We start from the raw sequence: 12,117 nt of genomic DNA, 5'->3' as shown, positions 1-12,117 counted from the left end.
ACTTCTTGTTTACCCCTTTCCCTTAGTCCAATCAAAAGGACCCTTCCCTCAGCCCTCCCACCTGAGGCTTAAGTGGGAAGGATTCTCAATCAGTTTACTCATGTTTACTCATTAACCCAAACCAGGAGAATTTGCACAGTTACTGGGACAAATATTTGATCAATGGGACTTACTTTAAACCATACTTCACCCCAGGATAAGTAGGATAGCATAGCAGAAATAGAATTTAGAGGCACCTTAGAGTTCATCAACTCTGCTCCACTTCATTTGACAAATTAGGAAACTGAGAAACAAGTTAAAAGACTCTCCCAAAGTCAAGCAGGCAAGGGAGTCAGGATTCAAATACAGGTTCTTGGATTCAATGTCCACCCCCTCTTTCCACTTTGCTATGCTGTCTCTATGTACAATTCATAGTTTTGTTTTTCACTTCCTTTTCTCCTATTTTTTTTCTCATCTAAAGCCTGAGTTTCTTTCCTTCCCTATTTGCTTTTCCATCTGCAAGGACAGAGGACAATTTCCTCTTTAAAAGGAGAGCAGCTGCCCCAACCTAAGCCTAATGTTTCTCAGGAATCTAGTATCATCTCTGTCCTGGCTCCCCAAATTGATGACCAGATATAATCAGAATTCAGAGTCTCCAGTAATACTTGAGATCTTGTTGCTCCTTATTACCCTGATCTCTTATCTTATGAATCCAGAGGTCTTTAGAAGTGGGGATGACCACAATGCATAAAGAAACTAGCTGAGTTAGGACAGAGGGGTAGTACTGGGGAGCAAAAAGAGGACAAAGTCTAGCACAGGGGTGGGGATTGGAATGGATGGGGAAGTAAGAATTGCATGATCTCACCTCAGATGTCTTCCTTCTCTGCCTAATTCTCCCTTCCCAGACACACTAAATATACTTACATTGGCTATGTGAAAGTAATGTTCATTGGAATAACTTACAGCAAAGTATAAATTCCTTGAGGGCATGTATTTTTGCAGCCGCATGAATGCTTCCTGAATGGTGTGGGGAGCTTGAGGGGGAAAGGGGAAGGAATGCAACAGACTGGCTAAGGAGGGCGAACAGGCCCAGATGGAAAACAGAATAAAGCAGGTGAGATATCCTGGCTGATCAGCAGGGGGATCACGTCCATGAGTAGCTATTGCACTTCCAATCTGGGTAAGATGGGAAGGCCTTGTATCAAAAAAAAAAATTACCTCAGTCAAGAATTGCCTTCTACTCTGATGAGGCTAGAAGCTACAACATTCAACTTTAGGCTGCCTAATCCAGATGAACTATGGATAAGTTATCTAACATCACTTGGCAGGTTCTTCATATGTAAAATGCACACATTTTGTCTCAGGGCACCCCCAACTTTAAAATAATGATTTCTGTGAATCTTTTGAGATACACTTGTCATCTTTCTTCCTATTTCAATAAAATCTCTCTCTTTCTCTCCATATACACTCTATTATAATATAGTCTATATATTTCAATAAAATTTCTATATACATATTTTAATACATATGTATTATCTATATTATATCTCTAATCAACCACTGGGCTTCCATGAGCTTTATGTACCTCATGCTGCATTTTAAGGCACTTCACCAAAATCTCTTAGCTTAGTGTAACTCATTTATCCATTGTCTCTCCCTTGCCCACAACTTCTGCTTAGAACAACCCCTGATTCTCTTGCTCCAAACTCCTTGTTTCCTTCCCACACTGTTTCTCACCACAGGAACACCCTCGTCTCTTTATACGTACCAACGCCAAAGAAATCTCTTTTCTTCCTCTTTTGATGGAGCTTTAAAACACAGCTTCCTCTGCATAATGTTTTCTGATTAAGCAGAAACAACCATTCCCAATTCCAGGGGTCAAAATGCAAAGTGAAAATTGAAACTCATTCACTTACTTTTATTCATCATGCTGAGACACATTCTTATTTCCCTTGCAGTTATTGTTATTAATACTATGTGAATTCATGGATAACCTGTTAGTTCTTTAGCTTGGAGAACTCTTTCAGTTGAGCAGATCATTTCCTTATTGTGTTTGTCCTTTGTTGCCGAAGAAGACCATGCCATCAGAGAAATGATGACTTGCACTTGACTTGTTTTGAGTAAGGGAGTAAGGATTGGGGATGTATGATTTGAACTCCTGGCTTCTTGATCCTAAGCCCAGTACTCTATCTACTATGGTGTGTGTGTGTGTGTGTGTGTGTGTGTGTGTGTGTGTGTGTGTGTGTGTGTGTGTGTGTGTGTGTGTGTGTGTGTGTGTAATCATCCTCCTTCACCCAATCCTTGGGTTGTTTTGCGGAGAGATGTAAGTCCAGATTGAAAGAATGCTGAACATGACCTGCATAAGAGATTTGCTTTAAGAGATTTGCTTTAGTTTTATTAGAGATATAAATGGAGAAATGAACTCCCTGGAAGGAGTCAGGAGAGACTCTTGAATGGCATATTGGAGTTCTTGAAACCACAGGCAGTATGGGATCCAACCCTATCATGTTCCTTGACCTCTACAACTTGCATTTGTAGAGACTGCTGAGATTAGATCTCTGTCAGATGATCATTGTTTCTTTCCTTGTTTGAGCTATGATCTTATCTCATTATTAGCTAAAGAACATTTTTAAAAAATAAAATCAGCAGACATTTAACAAGATGACATAGTGAGAACAACAGCTTTAAGTATTACTTCTCGGAAACGTGAGATACACTCTCCCACAAATATAGAGTTCATGGAAAGGGTGGGCTCAAATTAAGAATACAATAGCAGTGAGGCACAGGTATAGGGTACAAATGTGAAAATGATAACTCACAACTACTGGTACTGCAGGGCCTGGAAGTCTCTATTTTTTTTTGTTCTTCATAACAGGGCTCAGGCAATTCCACTTGGCTTCATTGCTGGGAATGTTGGTCAGCTAGTTTTTCAAGGTCTGTTCCTTTAAACAGCTTTCAACTCTAAAATGTCAGGGCTGATTCTCTCTTTAATGAATAGATAACTCTCTTCTCTGCTGCCAGGGGTCCTGTTCCTCAAAGCTCCTTCCTTCTATGAATGACTTCTTATATCTATAGTCTATATGGAATGTTCTTTTCTGATCTCTAAATTGGGTCTTGAATTTTCTCAAATCTACAGACTCAAAGTGCCAGATGGGATATTTCTCTCCAGGAAACTTGCTAATCATAGTCAATGGGGGTGAAGAAGGGAGAGAGAAACCCTCTCAACTTATTTTCAGGGATATTCTCCATATAAAATACTCCTGAGTCTATTTCTTCAGCTACTTCTCAGTCCTTCACACTCACAAATTGATTGTCTTTTGAGGTTACTGTGAGCATGCCTCTCTTCCATCAGTAAATGACATTGTGCCTTTAGATTCACTCAGATAAAGTTTTTCATGACCCATAAAGGAATCCTAGCATATATTTATCACAGTTTAATGCCTCATCAGCATCTTGAGATTATAATCTAAGCTTTCTGGACTGGTCAAAAATCAGTTTTCCCAAACTGCTTTCATTTTTTTAAAATAAAATTTTATTGATAACTTTTGATTTTTGACCACCAAAATTTTTCCTGCTATCCTACCCACTCTTTCTCTCAGGAAGCCATTTCAAATAACAATCTTTTTTAAAAATAAGAAAGAGAAAGAATGGAAAAAATAAGCAAAACCAACTAATACATCAAAAATATCTGAAAATATAAGTGAAGTAGCAAACCTCCCACTTCTGCAAAGGATGGGGTGGGAGTGTCTTCTCATGCCTCTTTTTTTAAAGCTGCTTTTGTTCTTTAGAACTTTGCAACATTTACTTTTGATTGTTTTGTAGTTGTTCTTTCCATTTACTTTGTTATACTTATGTATATATTGTTTTCTCCTTCACTCTGCATCAGAATATGTAAATCTTTCCATACTTTCAGGTAGTCATTATATTTGCTATTTCTTACAGCATAATAACATTTCATTACAATCATGTGTTACAATTTATTCAGCTTCTCAGTCAGTGGGGATGTACTTTGTTTCCATTCCTTTGCTATCACAAAAAGTTTTGGTATAAATATTCTGTTGTATATAAAAACTTTCTACTTATCAATAGCCTCCTTGGGGTATAATGCTAGTAGTGGAATCTCTGAGTCAAATGGTATGGACATTTTAGTCAGTTTATTTGCATGATTCTAAATTGCTTTCCAAGCTGGTTGTATATGTTCACAGTTCTACCAATCAAGTACTATTGTGTCAATTTTCTAACAACTGTTCCAATATTCACTATTCCTACCTTTTGTCATTTTTGTATGACAGAAAAAGAAAAGGACAAATGCTAAAGGGGATGGGGGAAAATAGGTACACTAATGCATTGTTGATGGACTTGTTAAATGATCCAACCATTCTAGATACTTTGAAACTATGCCCAAAGGACTATAAGACCACGCACACCCTCTGACCCTGCCATATCACTACTAGATCTGTATCCCAAGGATATCAAAGGAAAAGAAATCATATGTCCAAACATTTATAGCAACCCTTATGTGGTGTCAAAGAAATGGAAACTGAGGGGATGCCCATCGGTTGGGGAATGATTGAACAAGTTGGGGTATATGAATGCAATGGAATACAATTGTGCCCTTGAGTAACAACTTAAAGAAGCCTATTCATTGAATGGGTGTATCTCACTCAAAGTGAGAATGTGATAAGACCTTAGCCTGAAAGGGCCAGGGTCTGCCAGTGCACCCAGGTCACCTCCAGTCATCATGATGAATATCTGGTCACTGGACCCAGATGGCTCAGGAGGAGAAAGTGAGGCTGGTGATCTTGCACAACCCTCCCTCACTCATATCAAAGTCAGCTGCAAGTCATGTCATCATCTTGATGTCATGGTCCTCTTCAAGAATGAAGGACAAACGCACAACAATTTTCTGGGTGTAAGATGAAACCATAAGGTTGTTGAGATTTGTGTTTCTCAGATTATTAGTGATTAGAGAATACTTAATTCTCTAATTAGTGAATTAGAGAAGTCTTTCATACAGTTGTTTTGTTGTTGTTTTTCAGTCATGTCTGACTCTCCATGACTCCATGGACTTTTGTCCGTGAGTTTTTTTGTTTTCAGCAAAGTTACTGGAGTGGTTTGCCATTTCCTTCTCCAGTGAGGCAAACAGGGGTTAAATGACTAGTCAAGGGTCGCACAGCTAGTAAGTGTCTGATGCTGGATTTTGGTTGTCCAATCTATTACTTTCTTTCATTTTATTGGCTTGTTTAATTCATTCATATTTCAGGTTATGAGAGTTGTTTCTATTTTCTTTCCAGTGGTCATCAGAAAAATACCTGAAAGTCCTCTGCATCAATTAGATCTAACATTCAACTTGTAAGGATGGCCACACCAAAGTACAGCTTCCAAGAATGGTGAAATAATAATTCCACTAGGCTTCTATCACTTTCTCTAAAGGGGAGCAAAATCTATGACCTCTTCTGCCTTCTACAACTAGATGTATAAGAAAAATGCAGAGTGAGTCTTGAGTCCTTTATATGCAAAATAGGGGGATGGGACCAGATAACTTCCAAATTTCAAGCTCCAAATGGGTGATACTATCATCCTATATTCCCCTGTAATGAGTCATAGAAAGCGGAGAACTATTTAAAATCATTATCCCTTTTATTTTAATTGGAATTTGTTTTCTTGAACCATTTTCAGGTTCAAGGAAAATAAGAGACTCCTTGGAAGAGCATGTAGGGGTAGGGACTGGATTTATGATTTCATTGGCTTAGGGAACTACTTGTTGAAGAGACTCCTGCCAATGGGGGTAGGCACCTTCCATTCAAATTTTAATCTTAGACAGTTACCTAGAAAAAGTATTGAGAAATTAAGAGACTTGTCCATTATGTGTCAGAGGGGGAACTGTAACTCAGGTCTTCCTGTCCACATGCAGGGTAATAGAATAAGAACCAACTATTGTAGTGATTCTTTTGTACAATATTATGTTAGCCAGCTCCCTCTCTCTGGCCTCCAGATTAAATTGATTCTTAATGATTAAACAGCTCATTCTAGAATTACATCACCGATGTAATTGAGTGTTTCTCCAAAATAACTATGTAATATGCTTTACTTAATGTAGAGAGATGGTGGAATCAACATCCCTAACATACTACAAAGCAGTATTAAATTTTAAAAGTGTTTATTCATTTTTTATATTTCCTTACCGAATGTACTACATACGGAACACATGGATTTCATATGAGTACTTTAAATGAAATATTTATAAATGAGTAGTAATACAGTATTAATTTTGTAACTTTGCCATCTTTCTTTAGAAAATATCTTCATTCCTTACATTCTTTACTTTATTAAGTTGGACATCACTTTTAAACAAAATCAAAACCCAGGAATGTAATGTATTCAGGAGGGGAATTTCTGGTAAGAAAAGAAGTCCTTGTTCTTTGGTTTAATAGTAAGCTTTTTGCAGCTTGTTATAAATTAGTGAGGAAAGTACTTTATAAACCTTAAGGAGCCATGTAAACGTGAGATATTTTATCCATATTCATTATGATGGATCATTATATTTTGAAATGCTAACATCATAATTCAGGTGTCATGGAACCCTCAGGCAATCTGTTGAAGGCTATGGATGCCTTCTCAGAATATTTCTAAATGCAAAAAATAAAATACATAGGCTCTCAAGAAAACCAATTATAGTGAAAGTTATCAAAACATTTAAAAAAATAATTTAATGGACCTCTTGAAATCTATTCATAAACTCCATGTTACCTACTTAGGGAGCCTATTTAAAAACCTTGGCTTTAGGAGAAGGCAGTGCTGATGGCTTTATCAGTAATTTTACTTGCTTCTGTCAACCTGTCTCATTTTCCCTTTAGGTAATGAGGTACAATCTAGTCAGCCAAGATTAAAGCTGTTATTTTGTTAGCTGCAACAACCACTTACACAGACTTGCATCATTCATTCCTTGCAAATGTATTTATATATTAAGCATTAACTAAGTGTAATAACTAGATGCTAGTGAGGATGTTTAAAAAGAGGAGCTCCCTCTTCTCTTCAGTAGCTCATGATCTAGTTACATGTCACCAAAAAAGTGTCATATTAATACTCTTCTGTAGTTAAGTAAACACAGTAGGAATTATGGTACTGTCACTGCATTAGCTTCTAGCAATGAAGAGGGTATTGGTAGTGGTAACCAAAACGCCTAATCACAAAACTAACTTCACTGAGTATATTTATACCAGTTCATTGCTAATTCATTTACATTCATTATTAATAAGTCCACACTATTTGCCTTCCAGTTTCCCTTAGTTATGTCTGATCTCCATTTGTCATACATAAGAAGTAGAATAGGAAAGTGGAAAGAAAACCAGTCCTAATGTCAAGGGATCCAATTTCATATTCAGTCTTTGACACATGCTACCCAAGTGACATTGGGCAAATAATTTAACCTCTCTTGGTCTCAGTTTCCTCCATTGTAAAATGAAGGGGTTGGATCGGATGGCCTTTAAAATTTGTATTTCTAAATCTATGAGCCCATGACATCCTTAAGTAAATGAGTGACTTTCAAATGATATTTATATGGGTAATATGTATAAAATACAAAATGATGCATATATATGGTGCATATATATGGTGCATATATATATATATGACATATATATATGACATCCTTAAATAAAGCAATGGCTTTCAAATGATATTTTACATAAGCATGGGCAGCTAGATGGCACAGTGGATAGAGCCCTGAGCCTGCAGTCAGGTAGACTCATCTTCCTGGGTTCAAATCTGGCCTCAGATACTTGATAGCGGTGTGACCCTGGGCAAGTGACTTTACCCTATAAACCTCAGTTTCCTCCTCTGTTAAATCAACTAGAGATGAAAATGACAAAACCACTCTAGTATCTTTGCCATGAAAACCCCAAATGGAATCAAACAAGCATAGGACAATTGAAAAATGATTAAATGATAGGTATATATATATGTACATATATATATACACACATATGTATATGCACATGTATGGTGTTCTTATAAATGTTAGTTATGTCCCTTCCAATACTAAACCATGTTCTTATGACCTCCTTAAGTAAATCAGTGACTGTTAAATGAAAGGATATAGGTAAAGCATCACATAAATTTTAGCTATAATTATTATAATATTGTGAATATAATTGAACTGGTATAAATATACTCAGCGAAGTTAGTTTTGTGACTAGGTATTTTGGTTACCCCGACCAATACCCTCTTCATAGTATGCATAGAATGCATAGTAGTTGCTAATGAGAGAAGTAGGAAGTGAAGATTTAGAGCCACATACTCTTGAGATACAGTCTCTAAATATATTTGAAATGTGCTAATTAAATATTAACCTTATCTAAGACTCTAAGCCATCTAAATATAGAGCAACCTTTCATGTGAGTTCAGTGAGCTAAATTCTTAATGTGCAGAATTAAATGCCATGTTCAATTTCAGTTTTTTCCCCTTCTTTTATGCAAACATGAATATTGTCATTATTCATAAAGCCAGAAAGATCTGGCAACAGTATAGGGCTTCCAGACTTGTAAGACAGGGAAGAATTTCAGTTTGCATTAAATAAACAGCAAAATGACTTTTAAAAATTAAACACAATGCTGAATATTTCATGGAGAATCAATTTACTAAATGATTCCAAACCATCTCTTACTAGGACATTGGGAAAGTGATCCCTAGTGGAATTCTTACAAAACATTTCTCTAGAGTCATCATTGGATTTGAAATGCTGTTTTAATAACAATGGAGAAAGATGATAATATAGTAGAACATGCCAAATAAATTATATTTCTTGAAGCAGTGATAGATTTATAGCAAATCTGTCATCATTTTCTCTTTAGGATGACTCTGGAGGAGACAGTGAGGCTGATGACTTTTCATAGTTCTGCCTCACTTAAATCCAATTCTTGCCCAAGTGAAGACATCACCCTCATGACATCATTGGTCCTCTTTGAAAAGAATGACCAACAGTAAAGAACAATCAACATTTTTTACTGATCTTCCTTCTGATCAATGGCAAATATTTGTGAGATGCAATCTGTGGTCACAAAAACAAACAAAAAAATGAGGGCTACACTAGATTAAAATCATGGGATCATAAATTTAGAGTTAGAAAAGATTTTGGATAGCATTTAACAGACAAGAAAACTGAGTCTCAGAAGGGGCTCATTACTTACACATTGAAAACAACGAACTTAATTTCATGTATAATATGGAAAGTGGTAATGTGGCATAGTGTGAAGGGGGTATAATAACACCTGTTGTCCTGTCCCAGAGAAGTAGAAGAGTATAGAGAGCTGAGTGTAGTGTTGGAAGTCCTAGGTTTAAGGTCTGCCTCTGACACCTACTGGGACATGAGAGGCTGGTCAAATCATTTAATCTCTTTGTGCCCCATCAATGCTCTAAGACTAAGGTGCGGAGCATATGCTAATCTGTATGAGTAAAGGGAGTTTTTATGGAATTATAGACCCAGAACAAAAAAAAGTGCCAATATTATAGTGTTATAAAGTTCAAATGAGGCAATAATGTACGTAAAAACACTTTGCAAATTTTAATGTGATGTGTTCATATATATATATGCATATATATACATACACACGTGTATATGTATACACACAATTATTATGTCTTTGCTTAGGAGATTATTACCTTCAATCTATCCACTTACATCTCTTCCAGAAAAACAAAAAGGAACCAACTTGTGTTTACATGGGATGTCATAAAGAGTACTAACAATGAAATAGTCACTCTGTTAGATTATCACAACAGAAAATGAAGAACTCAAGAAGCAGTATCGTATGGGGATAAAACTTTCTTGATAAAAATATTACTCAGGAAGATCTTAGTTCAAATCTGGTCTCAGACACTCAAAAGCTTGTGATCCCGGGCAAGTCGGTGCACCTCTTTCTACTTCTGTTTGCTCATCTGTAAAATGGGGATAATAACAGTACCTACCTAAGGTCGTTGCAAGGATTAAATGAAATAATAATTGTAAAGCACTTAGCACAGTGTGTGGCACATGGTAAGTGCTATATAATTGTTAGTTATTTGTATAATAAATATTATCATTATTATAAGGAGATTAGAGAAGATGGTTTCTACCTCTAGATCTGATGTTATGAAATAGACTACAGAATGAAAAATGTTGACACATTATTTCATACAATCCTTAGTTTAAAATATACACTGTCAGGGGAAGGTAGTGGATAAAACATCAGCCCTGGAGTCAGGAGGATCTGAGTTCAAATGTGACCTCAGACCATTGACACTTACAAGCTGTGTGACCTTGTCACTTAACCTTGATTGGCTCATTAAGATAAAAATGCACACTATCAAATAAAGTAAAAAGGAAGTTCTCAACACAATTGCATCAAAATTATATACAAAGTTATATGGAACTTCTCTTTTATATAGTGTGACTGCTTTTTTTCTTTCTTTTTATTTACAGATCTGGACAATTTGATCTGTAATATTTTGAAGCCCATTGGACACTGCAGCTCTTATAATTTATTCTTTGCAGCCTAACTATGCTGAACAAGCCTGGAATTAAAGTTTTTTTTATTTTAAGGGTTAACAAAATCTTTACCTAGTTTAAAAAAAGATCATAGAATGTAGAGGTTCTAGCTATGTGATCTTGGGCAAATCACGTAAACTCTTTGTACCTCTGTTTCCTAATCTATAAAATAGGATATTGGACTATATAATCCCAAGGTTCTCTCTGTTGCCTCAGTGCTAAAGCATATTTTTTACAACCATATTGAAGAGAGCAAAAATGTGACTGATCATTTTTTCTAATTATTATTTTATTTATTTTCAGTGTCCTACAATCACTTCCACATAACTTGGATTTTTTCCCTCTCTCCCCCTCCTTCCCCCCTACCTACTCCCTCCTTCCCTGAGATGGCATACAATTTTATATAGGTTCTATATATACATTCCTATAAAATACATTTTCACCTTAGTCATGTTGCACAGAAGAATTAAAATGAATGGGAGAAATCATAAAACAAACCAAAACATAATACAAAAGAAAGTGATCTGCTACATTCTGTATTTGAATTTCATAGTTCTTTCTCTGGATGTGGAAGGCATTTTGCCTTAAAAGACTTGGAAATTTTTTAAGTACTTGCATTGCAATGCAGGTCTAAGTCTACCAGAAAAAAATCCACGGACACTGTGGTTGTTGTTGCGTACAAAGTTCTCCTGGTTCTGCTCCTTTCGCTCAGCATCAGATCATATAAGTCTTTCCAGGCCTCTCTGAAGTCTTCCTGTTCATCATTTCTTATAGTACAATAGTATTCCATTACACTCATATACCACAATTTATTCAGCCATTCCCCAGTTGATGGGCATCCCCTTGATTTCCAGTTTTTGGCCACCACAAAGAGTACTGCTATAAATATTTTTGTACATGTGGGTCCCTTTCCCATTTTTATCATCTCTTAGGGATATAGACCTAGAAGCAGTACTGCTGGGTCAAAGGGTATGCACATTTTGGTTGGATCATCTCACAGCTCCCCCAACAATGAATGTTCCAACTTTCTCACATCTTCTTCAATATTTATCATCTTCCTGTTTTGTCATGTTAGCCAATGTGATAGGTGTGATGTGGTATCTCAGAGTTGTTTTGATTTGCATCTCTCTAATCAATAGTGATTTAGAGTATTTTTATATGACTGTAGATATCTTTAATTTCTTCATCTGAAAACTGCCTGTTCATATCCTTTGACCATTTATCAGTTGGGGAATGAGTGACTGATTATTTACAAAAAATTCATGTAAGGGGAGTGCCTTCTGAATGAACACAATTATAGCTCTTCCCGACATCCTCATTACTATTCATCAATCAAACAGTAAGCATTATCAAGCACTTACTATGTGTCAGACACTGTGTGAAGCTCTGGAGCTACAGGACAAAAATGAAACATGTTCCTGCCTTAAAAGACAACATCCTGCTTCTAAGCATATTGCTGAGTTTAACGCTTCTCTTCTCTTTATTGTAGGTAAAGAAACTGGAAGGAGGGTACAACCCTTTAACTAAAGCTCACAGCCCTCTCATGTAAAGTTTTCCATATTCTTCTCTTAGATTAACACCTTCGATTTACTGGGAGTGGTGGCCTCTGTCTT

The sequence above is a fragment of the Notamacropus eugenii genome, chromosome 3, assembly GCF_028372415.1.
Source record: "Notamacropus eugenii isolate mMacEug1 chromosome 3, mMacEug1.pri_v2, whole genome shotgun sequence".
NCBI classification, from domain to species: domain Eukaryota; kingdom Metazoa; phylum Chordata; class Mammalia; order Diprotodontia; family Macropodidae; genus Notamacropus; species Notamacropus eugenii.
This window is presented reverse-complemented; position numbering follows the sequence as displayed.